Source organism: Gallus gallus, chromosome 7 (assembly GCF_016699485.2).
Source record: "Gallus gallus isolate bGalGal1 chromosome 7, bGalGal1.mat.broiler.GRCg7b, whole genome shotgun sequence".
NCBI classification, from domain to species: Eukaryota; Metazoa; Chordata; class Aves; order Galliformes; family Phasianidae; genus Gallus; species Gallus gallus.
Window position 1 is genome coordinate 23,104,204 of NC_052538.1, and position 16,695 is coordinate 23,120,898.

The following is a 16,695-nucleotide window of genomic DNA, read 5'->3' on the forward strand; positions in this document are numbered from 1 at the left end:
ACTGCTGCCTCCTGGAAATTCAGGCCTGGATTTCTAAACAAAAAGCAGAGAAGCAGCATTTCTCAAACAGCAAACTCTGCAACGCTGTGAATGAAATCTGGCAAGAAGCCGTTCTCTGAACAGTTCTGTGGCTGTCACAGTGTGTGACTCGTGATACTGCAGAGAGCTCTCATCATTATAGTGCATCTTGTGTCAAAAGCATCTTTTGGAGCTTTGGGGAATTGTTTGTTTGCTTGTTTGAAGGCTGCAGTAGAAGAAAAAAAAAATTGACAAAAGAGAGGAGGGATGGCTGAGCTCACAGGCAGAAAGGGGCAAGTGCAGCCACTGCAGTCAGCTAACTGGGCTGGTGGAAAGCATGGAAAAGGCATGAGGCCATGGAACCTTTTTCCAAGAGCCCCTGGAATAGAAAGATGCTTGGAAATGTTTAGCTAAGGTATTTGCCTGCTAGTCAAGGCAAGCAAGAAGCATCTAGGGATGAACTTAGGCTTTAAAAGCACTTGGAAGGCTGAAGGAAAGCAGAGGTTCAACAAGCCAAAGCTATCCACACCCACCCATGTGCAATAGGGAATTGCCCACACCCTCACACAACAAACAGCCATGATTAGAGACACTGACCTGGTAAAAAGGGGCCTCTAAACAAGGAGAAAGGCCTTGAAGAGGGACAGTCCCACATCCAGATGACGTCCTTTGGCTCACCACTCTCACCTACCCACACAGCAGGACTCCTCTCCCATCACTTGACCTTCAGCCTCCCATTCTGAAAAGCCAAAGATTTTCTGTTCTTCTGCAGAGCAGGTGTCCCTAGCTTCCAATTAGCATCACGTCCCCACCTGCAAGTGGGCCACAGGGCATGAGTTCATAAGCACTGACACCTGTGTTGGCACCACCCCTACACTTCATATGGGCACATCTGAGAGGATCAGCAGTCCTGTTCCTTTTTCTAGGCTTGTCTTGAACTTATCACATTAGGCTCAAATTACAGCCCAATGGGTATTTGAAATGCTCACAGTACTTCTTCAAGCACAGTGTTTATAAGCATGTGTAAAATAAAAATCCCATTGCTTTACCTCTTCAGAAAATAAAAATCTACCATTGCCTTCGGCATCTGTCTCCACACTTCTTCCACACTTTTCTCTGGGCTTGTGGTGGAATTTGCTGCTGTTACTGAGATGCATAGGATTATGCAACTGTCTAGCATTTTGATTTAATCAGCTAGGGGAAAAAAACTGTTCCAAATTCTATTAATAACTAGCAGCCAGCTCCCTCCCTCCCCACATTCCCACAGAAGGAGATCACAGTCAGATCCCTGCAAACACAATCTAGCAGCCTGACTGGATCAATACCTTCCATGGATCCAATTCTGCACTGAATTCTGGGTAATTAATCTGCCAGAGGAAGAGAATCTTAATTAAGAAAAGCCAAGCTGTTCTTTTCCCAAACCTTTTGATTAATAAAGCTGCAGCATTGGTTTGGCTGAGGATTTTTATCTAAATTTTCACAGTTTTTCTGTTCCTACTAAATGGTTTTGAAAACAAGGGAGTGGGAGAATCTTCAGGCAGCAGAAATGTAAATTCTTTGCTTTGGTTTCCTCACACTACATTAACGATGAACGTTCTCATTATTCAGAATGATATCAGCACTGGGGAGAAGCAACGGCTCCACATCTTGGATGCACAGCATCACTGAGGGACTGCCCCATCCTCATGTAAAAGGGCTGCAGCTGGGATAAGGCTGGGACCTTTCCTCCCCTTCTTCCCAGGAAGGGCATCCAGCACAAAAGGTTTTCCTCAGAAGGCCACAGCTTTCACATCTCATTCAAGAGATCCTGGAAAAAGCTCCTGAAGCAGTTGTCATTGGGAAGCCATCATAAATCCTCCCAGAAACATATGAAGGTTTAACAGTATGGGATATATTTCAGAGACAATGAGGCTAGAGTTCTTTGTTCTTTTTCTTCTGCTTCTTCAAATTCCTTATTACATGATGTGTAGCATGGTACCATTAGCAACACCTATCTCAGCATGCTCAGGACCTTCCTCTGGTGCTAATGCTAACAGGTACAACCTCATGCGAGCGCAAATTCCTATTTTGCAGGGCAACAGAGGCTAAAGGGCACCAGAGAGCAACTGTCTAATCCTTCTGGTCTGCATTTGCTCTTGAACCATACTGCCTACTCTTTGGGCCAAAAATACATCAGAAACTATGCTAACAACAAAACAGCTCTGGGACTCTTCCCTGGTATGGGCAGAGCCTGCATAACTTAGCCTGATGGGAAACAAATGCCTTTATCTCATGGTGATATCAAGACATTTATGAATCTTTACTGTTTATCATGATTCATGGCAAAGGACGTCTCAAACCACTTTGGCACAGCACATTCAGAAAGATGCAAGAAACTCCACCCAAAGTAGGGTTATTCCCCAGCAAAGACTCGATTAGCTGCAAGCAAAACCCTCCTGCAGCAACCTGCACATGCAGTCCTGAGGGACTAAGAATGTGTCTTCTTTTCATTTCCCCAAGATAAGACTACTAGTCTGTGAAAAAATCTAATAATTGATCACATTTCTATTCTGACACAGTGCAAGGAGCCAGGAGAGCAGACAGCTCAATGAACTGGGCATTTCTAGAGGCCCTAGATGGAGCTGAGCAAGTACCAAGTGAACTCAGATTCCAGCAGCCCCATTTATCTTTAAGGTCAAACTCCACTCACCTGTCTGAAGCCAAGGAAGGACTCACATATTTACTGCCAAAAATTAGCATTTTCTCTATTGGTATCCTAGATACAGGGTAATTATGGTAAAGACTGATGAAAATCATTTAACTCCTGCTAAGGGGAAAGCATTATGGCAGCTAGATTAAAGATGTCCTTTATAAACCGTCACAGAGCAAGAGAACACGATAATGAATGAGTTAATTACACCAGCATCTGAGGTTGATACTACCCATCTGCTGCTTTGATTAATTAAAAGTCTGACGGACGACAATGAGGCCTTCTCAGGTCTGAAAGTAATTAATTGCCAAAGTCCTCAATAAATCCAGTGGTGTCACTGACTGAACTGGCAGAAGGGACCACTTTGAACAGCTCTCAGAGGCAGCAAAGCAGATTATGGAGTTTGAAGTATTCTTAGCACAATGTGCCTAAGTACTGATGTAACACTGAGAGCTACGGCATAGCAACTTTTACTTCTTGTTTAAACTCCTCCTCATCTGCTTTTCTCTCCTCCCAAGACTGGTAAAGGAGTCTCCCTAATAGATATGAACTTCTCAGGGGGTTGGTAAGGACACGTTGGCCCTTTCTGCCCTTTGTCCAGACTCCCTAAGCTGTGGTGAATGGGTTCAAGTTTTTGCTCTTGAATGCCTGGTTCCTTAGAGCAATTGAAATGAGTCCTGATAGAGAAGTGCTTTGGACCTGTGAGTACAGGTGGATAGGAAGCTGGACATGAGCCAGCATTGTGCCCTCACACCCCAGAAAGCCAAATGTATCATGGGCTGCATCAAAAGCACCATGGCCAGAAGGTCAGGGAGGTGACATTGCACCTCTGCTCTGCACCGTGAAATCTCACCTGGACTACTGTGTCCAGATTTAGAGTCCTCAGTAGAGGAGGGATATGGATGGAGCATGTCTAGAGGAGGGCCACAAAAATGATCCAAGGAACGGAACACCTCCCCTACAAGGACAGGCTGAGAGCCGGGGCTGTTCAGCGTAGAGAAGAGAAGGTTCTAGAGAGACTTGAGAGTGGCCTTTCAGTATGTAAAGGGGAGCTGTTAGAAAGAAGGGGACAGAGTCCGTTGTGACAGGACAAGAGGAAATGACTTCAAATTGTAAGAGGAAGATTCAGATTGGATATAAGGAAAAAGTGTTTTAGGATAAGGGTGGTGAGGCACTGGCACACATTGCCCAGAGAAGTGGTGCATGCCCTGTCCCTGGAGACGCTCAAGGTCAGGCTGGAGGGGCTCTGAGCAACCCGATTGAGCTGTAGGTGTCCCTGCTCATTGCAGGGAGTTGGACCAGATGGCCTTTAAGGGCTCCTTCCAACTCGCACGATTCTATGAAATGCAATGGAGAGCAGAACTCTTCCAATGCTTTCCCTGTTCATCGTCCAAAGAATCAAAAAAGCAACAGCAGTTACTCAGAAACTGGTGGCAAATCAATAATGCCATTTGAAAAGGCCTAAGAGAGACTCAGCACTGAGCTGGAACCTGAGGAACCAGACACAGCTGTAGGGACCAGGAGCAAAGGCAGCTCACAAGGAACAGAAGAAGCTGCTAATCAAAGAGCAAAAAATGTTGTCAACCAATTGTAGAGAAAACTGGCCACAACCAGCAGAGTGGGGAGGAAACAGTGCTTTTCACTCTTAGTCTACACTGGACATCAATCTTGCAAAATAAGCCCAGCTCGAACACAATGGTATTTTGAGGCAACACCATGAAAGACCACCTTCTTTCCATACTTTCCTGCCCCTTTCCATTGCAGCAAACGGTGCTAGAGGACAACAGACCACCTTCAGAGACAGTAGAGTTCAAACATGTAGCTTAGAGTCCTTGCACTATAAGGCGCTGCTTTTCCAGAGAGAGATGGGAGAAGATAAAAAAAGTATTTCATATTTTGTTCCATTTTTATCCTACTTATGCATTGTTAAGCAGCTCTTGCATATCACCTCAAACAGTCACAATTGAAGAACTAAAGCTTCTTCATACCACAGATCCAAGACAATGATTAATAACAATTATCAGCGGTGATTAGCTAATACGACCATAATACAACAATCCCACTGCCTGCCAGTCATTTGCAGGCATCAGCACATTGACACATGACAGCTGTTCTTACTAAATACTGCCTCGTTCCTGAGGACACAAGGAGAATCCTCTCTGCAGCAGCACCCTCAGCTGAATGTGAAGGAGGCTGCAACTTCCCATCCTGGAACAGGATGGGAAAGTGCGAGTTTAGAGATGTTGAGCTCAGCGCAGACATATTTATAATCATGTTGGAGATAGGGATAAGTATATTATGGCATGCCTGCTTTATGTGTTATTGCTGGCTCTTTGGTTCAGCAATTGAAAAAAAAAACCAAAAACCCTCAGTGTAAGAGGGTAAATGGGTAACTATGCAGAGGACAACAAAAAAGATTTATTTACAGTACGCCTACTTTAAATGACAGAAGCTGGTTCTCATATTACTGCAAAAGGCTTTGCTAAGGAAAGGCACTTCTAATGTGCAAGTTAAATAATCAACAGACCAACGTTCCAGTTAGAGAAGAATACAAAACTAGTCCAGGAAAGAAAAGGACCTGAAAGGGTGGCAATAGAAAGATACTTTCCACCAGATAAAATGGACTCTCTGTCTCCATATAAACAAAGGAGGATGAGAGACAGATGCCACATACATTACCTGTATTTCCCAGGAGAAGAATGGAAGAGAAATTAGGACAGAGCAGATGTTCCAGGAATTAAAATTTTCAAGAGCAACTCAAACAGAGAAGGAACTGTTACTGCTCAGGTGAGCTCCAGCTGCCTCAAGGTATGACTAAATCATGCAGCATGTGGATGTGCCCTGTGCACCTCAGAAAAGCCTTTTAGGTTGGAGTGATACAAGCTCTCAGAGCCCAAAGGGCAAGAGGAGCTCATGTTCTGCCAGTCCATTTTTAGGAAGCAGATAAGAAGGCATGTCTCTGCAGATCATTTGATGACAGATACGTACGGACATGTGCATCCACTGCAGAGTGAATCCATCATTCAACCTAAGATTTGGGTCAGGTTTTCTGACTCTACCTGAGACTCAATTTGAAGACCATTAAAAAAAAAAAATACCAAAAACAACCCAAACCAAGGATGGGGAGTAGAAAGGGGTGGCATTTTTGCTTTCTAACCTTTCCAATGACCGCATATTTTAACTCATGTCACTATCCAGAAATCCCTCCCCTGTTGCCAACAGAAGAACACATTTCAAGAAGGGACTATGAGAAGCTACTCTTCAAGGGCAGGGTATTTTTGTCTGACTTTCAAGGTTACACCCATTTCACTTTTAATGGTAAATACATAGCTCCCTCCCTCAAAAAAAAAAAAAATTATTCAATTTAGAACAACAACTTAAGAAAACAGTATTAAAATCTTACATGACACTGTAAGACAAACCATTGATCCAAGCTCCCTGTCATTTTTTTGTCACTGCAAGGGAACATGGGGATTCAAGAGCATATAATCATATAATTGTTTGAGTTAGAAGTGACCCTTAAAGGTCACCTGGTGCAACTCCACAGAACCATAGAATCATTTGAAGATAAGCCCCAGTGTTATTTTTTTCTCCACTGTACAGACCATGTGCTACAGAAGTTCCTGGTGTAACCTGACACACTACAAAACAAGTGTCATATTGAATTAGCAATTCTCTATCATGCTTCTATCCTGTTCTTTCACAAACAGGCATGTAGTAGAAGCATAACCAAAAACACGTGTCACTTTCTAACTCCTATTTTATAGGGCAGCAAAGACCTTCCATAGTATTATTGTCATGGATTGTAAAGAAGATCACTAATTAGGCTAGCACATTAGACACTTGTTAATTGCAATCTTGGTTCTCAATGTCAGGAGAGTCTCTCATTTGTACATTTATAAGCAGTGAAGGGAGGAAGGATCAAAGAAAGAAATCTTTGAGGGAAAAACAGCTGTTCCCTGATAGCGTGCAGTTTACAAGTTGGCTAACCAGCTACTGCAGTATCTTATTTTTGTTACAAGGTAATGCAAGTATCTGGATGTTTGGATAGATTGACTTTATCCAGCAGAATACACAAACTAAGCATTTCTTAGCTCAAGTCAATGAAACTGTATTGATAGGTAAAGCAGCAAAAATAAAAATCACAACTCCTAACATCTAAATCGTGGTCTGAGATCTGCATTCACAGATGAATTTTAGAAGTATTTATACATGTCTCAAAATGGACATTCAGTTCAGCTGATAAGAACTCAAACAAAACCGCTATCAGGTTTGAGGAAGTTACATAATGATTTTTCAGTCAACACTGACTTGAACAGACTTGCCCCTTAACCACGTATACAGTGCACCTTTTAATACCTTCCTCTCAAAAAAAAAAAATTAATATTTCTTTCCTACACCTGCCTTACCTATCCATATGTTGGACAACATACCACATTTCCATAGCTCATTCAGAGGTGGCTTCTGAGCCACCATATCCCTTCTGAAATTCATCAAAGCACAGAACGGAGAGGGACAGCTGCCCAAGAAAGTGTAAAAAGAAACACCAAACATACCAAAGGACTCCAGAACCGGGCAGCAGGCTGCACTCTAACAAGGAAGCACTGAAAAGAATGAACATTTAGGATTCGAGTCAATGCTTTACAACCAATCAGTGAACCTACCCTGAACAAAAGTTAGATGCTTTCTCTTCCTCAATTAATTGCTAGGAGGAAAGTTGCCCTTTCAAGAGTTTGCATTAGCCGCTGCCAGTCCATGCCAATGCTCTACCTTACTCAAGATACCTGAGGCAAAACAAACTGCTTAGCAACTGCCAGCTGCCTTCTTCCATGTTCAAACATAAAAAGGAAAATGCGTAGGGTTGCAGATTGCTAGCACGAGAACTAAAAGTTGGGTTATATGTTCTCAATTCTCCCAGGCGCCATAGCTCCTTTGGCTAATAATGTATTTCCAATAAAACCATCCATAGCACTGATCTGAAGGCTTCAGAAAAATCCATCCATCTCCTCAGTATTTTGATCTGAACTGTCAGAGCCCAGAATCTACTCTCTCCGGTTCTGCTGCCTTTGCTTCTTGAAACTAGGCATCCCGAAGCAAAGCATTTAACTGCACATTACAAACCTCAAATCGAGAGCCCAAAGGCTCCTACCAGCCCACCAAAGCACAGTGAGACCACCACAAGAAATATTTCCAATTAAAAACAGTTTGTGTAGAAATCGAACACTACCTGCAAATGGGATCAAAAATTAAAGGTGTTAATACAAGTAAGTGTGCCCGGAATCAACATTTCTCTGGCAACGTCAACTGTCTCTCATGGTTGCATCCTTTATTCAATCAGGGAGGCAGCAAGACATGCTTATTTTTGAAGTGCATTTTGCAAGAGAATTTGCTATGCCATCCCCATGAGAAGATGAGTTCGTAGAAAAAATGGGCTTATATTAGGCTCAATAACATTAGATTAGAGAGCTATTAAAGGCTGGAATGTGACAGATGACAGGAGAATGCTAGTCTCAATGCAGGCACATTTTGAACCCACAGACACACATTCTGCTACCAGGAACAGCAAGGGTATTTTTGGAGTCACTCAGGATCTGCCTTGTAGCATGTCTTATCACTCTTCTCTTCACCCTCCCACACTTTCTTTACCTTTCCACCAAACCTGCAGTACAGAGAAAGTTTGGGTTTTTGCATTGTTTGCATCTGTAAGGACACAAGACTTTCCAAACTGCCCCTTCCTGCAGCTTCCCAGTGACAAACCAGCACTGAAAAGGATTTGCCAGTAGGACAAAGCCTGCTACCAAGCACCATTACCACAGAGGAAGGATTCCAGTTTCTCTCTGAAGCTTTCGGTCTTGAGAGCTGACTTGGGTGACACCCTTTCCTTCCTCCTGCTGATCTACAGATCAATATGAACCTCTTTATTGATCTAATTATGGCTGCAGGGGGCTCTTCGCAACTTGAGTGCATTTGTCTCCCTGTGATGTTAATACAATCAGGCACAAAGATCACTTCATTACAAGATCATCTACGCTTGATCTTATTTGAGCTATAAAAAAACCACTCCTTTGTTGTACAAACTGTACACAGAAAGCACAGAGCTGGATGACTGTAGTTAGGCCGAGGAGCAGAGCTCAGCTCCCAGAAGCAGCTGGAAGAGGAGCTGTCACCCAGTGAACATAGCACTCCCACAGTGGTTGGGATGGAGCCACAGACACCGCACAGACACTGTCCTCAGAGCAAAAGGGGCTCTAAGTAGCTGGTGGCCCAGACAGGATACTGTCTGCAAAGGAGGCTGAGAATGCCTCAGTAAATGCAGCTCCATGACTGTACTTTAAGTCACCCAGCACATCACCCAGTGGACATTACACTTACATAAAAGAGCACATCTTCAGCAGTGAAGACTAAGAGTCCAGGTTAACAGCCACAAAGAATCAGGCAGAGGAAGGATTTGAATTTGAGACTCCGATGTAGATAGAAAAGGCTTTAACCTCTTGGCTAGAGGAGGCATTACAGGGATAAAGGAGCAGCACAACCAGCCTGTCTTCACTAGTTTGTTTTCAGGTCTACTCTACTTTTGCAGACATCATCTGAGGACATCCACCCCTCAGGCCTGTGAGCGAAGAACACTTTCTTCAAAGTGTTTTCTACAAAGAAAGCAATGCACTTCTGGGATGTGGATGGCAGAGCATGCGCACAGGCACAGAACACATAGCCTTTGTTACTGTGTCCCAGTCTGAAAGGGACACCTGCAAAATCCTCCAGTGAAACCATCTCGCCGTGTCAACGTATTTTTAACAATACCAACCTATTTATGTGGCTATTAAACTGTCCGTGTTATAACTCACCCAGCTGAAAAATAGAGAGAGCAACTTAACCTTCTTTTGAAAGCCTCAGGATGAAAGTAAGCTATTACAGTGCTTTCTGTACCATTAAGTTTATTAATGAAGTACAGAAAAACCCAAAATCTTTTAAACCAGTTCTTGCACCCGTACACGCTAGCAATGAAGCGGTACAGGAAAAACTAGACCCTCAATTCATCATTCATAGAAAGTTCTGAAAATAAATGTGCACACTTGATTCCAGAAGTACTTATACACCTATTTCTTCTCACCCAAGCAGCCAGCACAGCACTCAGGAACCAGCAATCATGAGAAAATTCTGAGAGGTAATTAAAGATCGCTAGGCTGACACTGCCCAGTTTACAAAGTGGAGGGTAGTTGTACAACTAGAACAAGATGGAAAGCTACAATGGAGCATCTGAGTACTAAAGAAAACAAAATGTCAAGATCTTGGCCATACAGGACAGGAAAGAGAGAAAAGCTGGATGGAAGGAGAGCAGCATGTTGCTTCATGTGAGGTCATCTCCCCTAAAACCACCATGCCTTTACTTCCTGTCGATAGCAAGGCAGTGATGTTTACACTACGAGCATCCACACTCTCAGCCTATGGCAGTTCACAGACCACTCACTGCTTCTTATCCCAAATCACTGCAGCAAGCCTCAGCCAGGTCCTGTCTTGTGTGAGGAGGAACAGTACAAACGCCAAACAAAATGATCTCTCCTACCATACAGGATTTGCCATCGCTTTGATTTTTATATGGGCATCTTCCACCAAGCACTTGCTCTGTCATTCATTCCACATGATCCCTTTTAGCATCTTTAATAGAGGGCTAACGCTACTTATCCCCAAAGAGCGAGGGGAGGAGGAGCTCTGCATTCTCAAACATACACATGCAGAAACAGTGTGACAGCTACTGGCCTCATGTACTGATTGTAACAGACACTTAGCAGGCACATGACAATGGTAAGGGAAGAAAGAGAACACATCAGAGACTCCCAGCCCACCTCTGACAGTATGGAGTGATGGTACTTTCCTGTCTTTTTGCATTAAAGCCTAGAGCTGTTCAAACACCAACCAGCAAAGGCACTCACTCAACACATTGTCTTTCCCTTCAAATATCCTCTAGCTGAAGGGGTAGCTTTGTTGCTTGTTCATTGTGTAAGAGGTTAAATCCGTGAGCACGTTTTGTGCCCAAAGGTCTGCTGAACTTGAGATAAGTGAGACTGCCTCTCCTGAGCTCTGTTTGTAAATATAAAATATGCATTTGCTGCCTGGGTACTAGCAGTCAGCTGGTCAGCAGTGAGCCCATTAAGGGCCCGAGGGCACAAAAAATATAAAATCATACACTAACAGTATGGCACCTCAAAAATTACTCACTGTTTCTTACCCTTAAATTACAGCAGCATGCAACGAGAATGAAGGGATATAACTCATCTGTTCAGCATTTTAGAAATTGATCTTGGAGAAGTTCGCATTTCTGTTCTGTGCTGCTATGGAGCTGCATGCTTCTATAGGAACACTTGTCATGTGTGCACCTGCCTCCACGTGACCACCATCATCATAGAGGCAACCTTTCCAAAGAAAATAAGGAGGAAACTGAGAATCTGACCCTAGGTTGTCAGTAAGTTTCCACCCTGATGAACTCAGAAAGAACATCATCAGCATTCTGATAAAGCATCTGCTCTATTCATTTCATTTTGCAAAGGCCACACAAGCAAGAAAGACAACCACGTGGGGGACAGCATGACATCAGCATCATGACACAACACTTTAGGGCTCCTCAACACCAATCTCCCAACCCTGAATCCCCACACCTGCATGCACACTGGCCAGCTACACCTTTCAGGGCTTCTACAGTAATGCCAGCAGAAGTGATGAACTTGCCTTGAATTAGCCAAGTGAATAAATGCAAGACAACTGATCTGTCTGGTCCAGGAAGCACAACTGCTCATGAAAAGGTTGATGTAGTACAGAAATGGCGTAGTTCTGTGTTGTCACTTCTTTGCAAAATGCCCTCGGTAAGCAATCCAAGCCAAGTAATCATTGTTAAAAGCATCCCATTAAGGGACTGCAGCTCAAGGACACACGGATGTTATCTACAAATAGCTAATGCACATTAATACAAATCGTTTTATACATTACAAGTATTGACATGCTCCATGCATAGGAGCTACAACAACTCTTTGTTATCAAGTAGTACTTTAAGTTGATGACACACACAGCTAAATCCTGACAGCCATGCAAAGGCCAGGAAAGAACATATTTTTTTCCTACAGTACTGTGCTCCTCAGGGCCTCCATTGGAGCGCATCCATTCAAATGAATCCTAAGGGAATGCACTTGCCTGCATGATTTGCTCGCATACAACAGTAAATATTATGCCCTCATCTCTTCAAATTTTCAGCAGTTAAACTTAAGAGAAAGACAACTTCTTTGAGAACTCAACATACGCTCCTTTGCTTAGCTGGGATATTGTCACTACCACACAGAGGCTCTCCGGAACTGGGTACTGTTCTTCCATACAGAAGAGTCTGCAAAGTAACCTTCCCGCAAAGAATTAACAACTGTCCCAAAGGTGAAGTTGGTCCTGCTTTCCAGCACACCCTCACTCGGATATACATATGCAATGATTGAGTTCTCTTAATTTCCAGTGGTCAACTTGGTATGTATCAATCCTGTCACGTTTCAAGTTACAGTGACCTGTTGCAGGAAATCCTACAAGTTTTGTTTCACTTTGTATTGGCTTTTTCTCATGTCCTCCATCCCACTGCAGTTCTGATATCTGAGACATCATCAGCATTGTGCTAATGGGGATTATACACAATCTCACTTGTAAACCTTGAGGGGAGAGTCATTCAAATGCTAAAGCCCCAGTTGTTCCCATCTCCAGAGGACTGCAGAGAAAGCTCTCCCGGACTAGCTACAACCCAATTACATGATATTGTCTTCCTGGGCTAACCCTATTCCTTCTACAGTGATTTTGTCACTGCCTGAAGGGAACTTTGTAACAATTTGCATTTTTAAATAGGTCAGTGTGCGCGTCCGGGAGAAGAGTAAGTGGATGTTCATTGTGTAAAACGGCTCATTCTTTCTGGATTGTGAAAGAGATATAGAAAGCATATTCTTTCAGATAATAAGTTTTGAAACCTCATTTGTTTCCTGTCCTTGCTTTCCAAAGTCATTAAATGAAATAACCGACTGTTATTTCTCAATAATACCTTGGTCTTGCCTCCTTAATGCCTGCCTCTCATACAATCCTTCTGCTTGTGAGACACTTACTGGAATTCCCTCTGCTCCACTTCTCTAGACTAATGATCACCTTCTCTTTCCATGCTCTCAGGAAGCATCACAATAACTAGATGTTTTTTTGTCTTCATTTACTTCCTCCCCCACCTCTTTCTCCATTAACCTTTTGCACTTACATACCCTCTCTATATGAGGACTTTACTCAGCCCAAGTCTCTCAAAACTCTTTGAACTATTTTCTCTATGAGACAGCATGAATAAAAAGCCCTCCCCATCTGCAAAGAAAACATAATCAAGAGGTTGAATAAGTGGCCCCAGATGGGTCTTGGGTGGAGCTAGGATTAAAATCCTGCTGTTGCTGTCCTCCACAAGAGAACCAGATTCTCTCTCTTACCTCCTTATGAAGGAAGTTTTTTACTGAAACTAACGGACAGACAGACATAGTGCGTTTCCCTTAGGGTCCCCAAGCACCCTAAAATAGCTGCTCTAATTCTTGGGAAAAGCCAACACGATGCAGAGGGCTACATGCTGTTTCTTCTTGCTGGAGATGTACCTCACTCCATGCAGAGAAAATATTTGTCTGTTTGCACTAGCAGACTTGAGAAGGGATTCTCATACATTCAAACTATATACAACTACAACAAGCAAGTGCTTACAGCTACTTTATTTTACCTAGCATTATTTCTGATCCACATGCTTCAGGCAAAAATACCTGCATCACAGTTGGTCTCCTCAGAGGCTTGTGTAGAAAACATTTCTAGCTATACTCCACACTGCAGATATTTCTGCCTTCTGTTATATCTCGAAACCTGCAATATTCACTCCCTTCTGGGGGAAAAGGAAATGATAGTTATTAGTTGTTGTTGTCCATCAAATTAGGAAGAATATGTTAAGACAGAAGTAGAATTTAGTAAATATAAGCAAGAAGAAAAAACCTTTGGTTTGATACATAGAAAGCAACACTAAATGTATGCCTATGGTAACCCCGCCAATTCTATCACAGGCTTTCTCAACTGTTCATCATATGAGTCTGCATAGCTGACTTGCTGTATACAGACGGGTCCTAAGAATTGGTAAACCAGAAAATGTACACATGATGAAATTTATGTGTTATTGAATAACCTCCCATTTCACAACAGCAAAAATCAGATTATTTTATTTGCTGTAGAGCACATGTGCTTAGGTTATCAGGACCCGAACTATTCCTTTCATTTTCTGAAGCTACCTGTTTGTCAGTGCGACTCTGAGCACAGAGCCCAGCTCATCTCTACTTTGAGCAACATATCACAGGAAAGTCTCTGTTTAAAAAGGAGACTCTTTCTAGCCACTCTTCTTGTGAGTACTTTAGGATGTTGGTAGCGGGGATGCTTTTGAGAATCAATACCTGAGAATTGTAAAGTGAGGCAGCACCAGTAGAAATAGGATTTGTTTCACTGTCTTCTTTATGTTGATTTCACAAAGTTCTTGTGAAGCAGCAGCAGATTTATTTCTGCTCAACTTAAATCACTGACTTAAAGTAAATGCTGAAAAAAAGAAGTCAGATGAATGAAGGAACTATTTTAAGGCATTTTTAGTTCAGAAATGCACTAAATATATGCACCGTCTATAAAAACAAGGGACAGGTTTTCTAACTTTTCTTTAGAGCTCTTATTTTCATAAATTTAAATTTTGTTCCAAAGCTGTAAAATATGGGGATGAGGGCAGGGAGGATAACTAAATTTTCAACTTATCAAAACTTGCTACTTGGGAAAATATGGTTGAACTTTAACATAAGATGTATTCTAAAGTCTTCTAAGTTTCTGGTGCCTGTATATACCAGCACAGAGCTTCTCCCAAAGCTGATTGGCAGCATGTTACTATGGTTAGGCTGCAGTTGGACTTGATGATCTCTGAGGTCCTTTCCAACCTGAGTAATTCTATGATTCTGTGTTTAGCTCACACAAGGGACAACTCTGCCTTCCAAACAGCACACAGAAACGCTACATATGCAAACCCCACACTTAAAAAGACAAGCAGCCTCTTGAATGAATACACCAGGGCAAAGGAATCAAAGCTGAAAGCTTGATGGAAATGAGTTTTCCTCTCTCATAAACAAACAGATAAAATTAACTGTTTACTACTTCTCATAGGAAAAAAAATAGAAAACAAAGAAAAAAACCATTGCTTATAAGCACAATGGGAACATCCACTAGTATATCTGTTAGCTTAACAAAATACAGTCCAGCACTTCTCCAGTCTTCCCTGGACAACTGTGAATTTCCTTCCTAATTAGCGAATTCCAAAAAACCTGCCCCAAAAACCAGATCATTCTGCTAAAACCAAAGCACCACAGAAGTTATCAAGAAGAAAATTTACCCTGGCACAGTAGAATGAGATCTCTACGTATCAGAAGTGCTTCGATAGCACGTGTCATACTTTTATGCCACATCGTAAAGACAGATGAAGCCTTACTGCTAGAACTCTCTAGGCAGGCTGATACAATACTGTTGACCTGACAATTCATTTCAAGCCAATCCAGTCTCAGAGGAATAAGTCTCCAAACATAGAACAGTTTGGAAGTTACCTTCCATTGCTTCTGTGACATTCTCACAACCAACTTGAGAACAAAATGGATTTTTGAGCATTGACTGAAAGACGACAGACTTGAAAACTGCATTACCAAATCTGCAGATCCCACATCTCAATGACAGAATAAACTGCTGCAAAAGTAATATAGCCTGGTTGCTTACAGATTAACATCCCACTCCTGGTGCACTGCTACTGAAAGAGCTTCACTATTCCTCTGACATTCCCCAGAACACTATTTTGGTTGTTTTGTAAAGCACTCATAGGTCCATGCTGCACCCCAAGTTCTATCTCTTAAGGGGTGCATATCACTTTCACATATCACCCACATATCACTTTCTGGTGTATCTCTGGATGCTTTCCACCTTCCAAAGTCCACCCTACAAAGTATCTCTTCCAGTCCAAGTTCTTCATCTAACCAGAGAAAAAGAAGGACAGTATCGGCTGACTAGGCAACGTATGTTATTGCTGATGAAATATGATGATTAGCCTGCTGATTGATCATTTCAACTGCAAGACCAACCAAACAGGGAATAGGGGCTCAGAAATTCCTCTCCCTTTCACCTCTTCACAGTATTAACTGTCATAAAAACCTTTCAGTACACAATGCAGAAATCACTGCTTCGTCAAAGATAACGTCCAATGAGTTAGAACAGTATTATAGTAGTAGACTAATAGAAAGACACAGACAATACACTAGCAAGCTTACATTGTTTGGTGAGAAAAGGCTAACCAAGGTTGACCACCCATATTGTCAGCACCAGAAGAGCTTTCCAGAGAGGTACCTTTTCAAGCAAAAAAGAATTATATAAGTAATTTAAAACAAAATCACGGCCATTAGTTGTTCTTGGTTTCTTTTTTTGTTTGTTTGTTTAAAAACACCTTGATAATCCCTTCAACAGGGAAAGTTACACCATTGGCAAGAAAAGAAAACTGCATGGTGTATTATATGTGTCTGGTTTTACTTTTGAAGTAGATTGCTAACTGCTTTATGGTTTTTGAAGACTGGTCAGTACTGCAGTTCAGAGTGAGAATATTCAGTATAAATAGTAACTACGTCAGACTTCTTAACTGAAAATGTGAGCACAGACTAAGTGAGAGATCTTTTCCAGTAAGAGTCTGAAAGCTGATTCTTTGGCAAAGAAAAGATATAAAATGAGGGTGTTATCTAGTAAAATCTAACGTATATCATAAGCTTCTGATGACTGATGCCCAGAAGGCTGGGCGGAAAGAAAGACATTTTGCTTGCTTTCTAAGAGTTCACTTTAAGTCATGAATTTCTACTGTCCTCCTTAGTCCTATCAACTCATTTACTGTACTAAGTGTGCTTTGTAGTTGT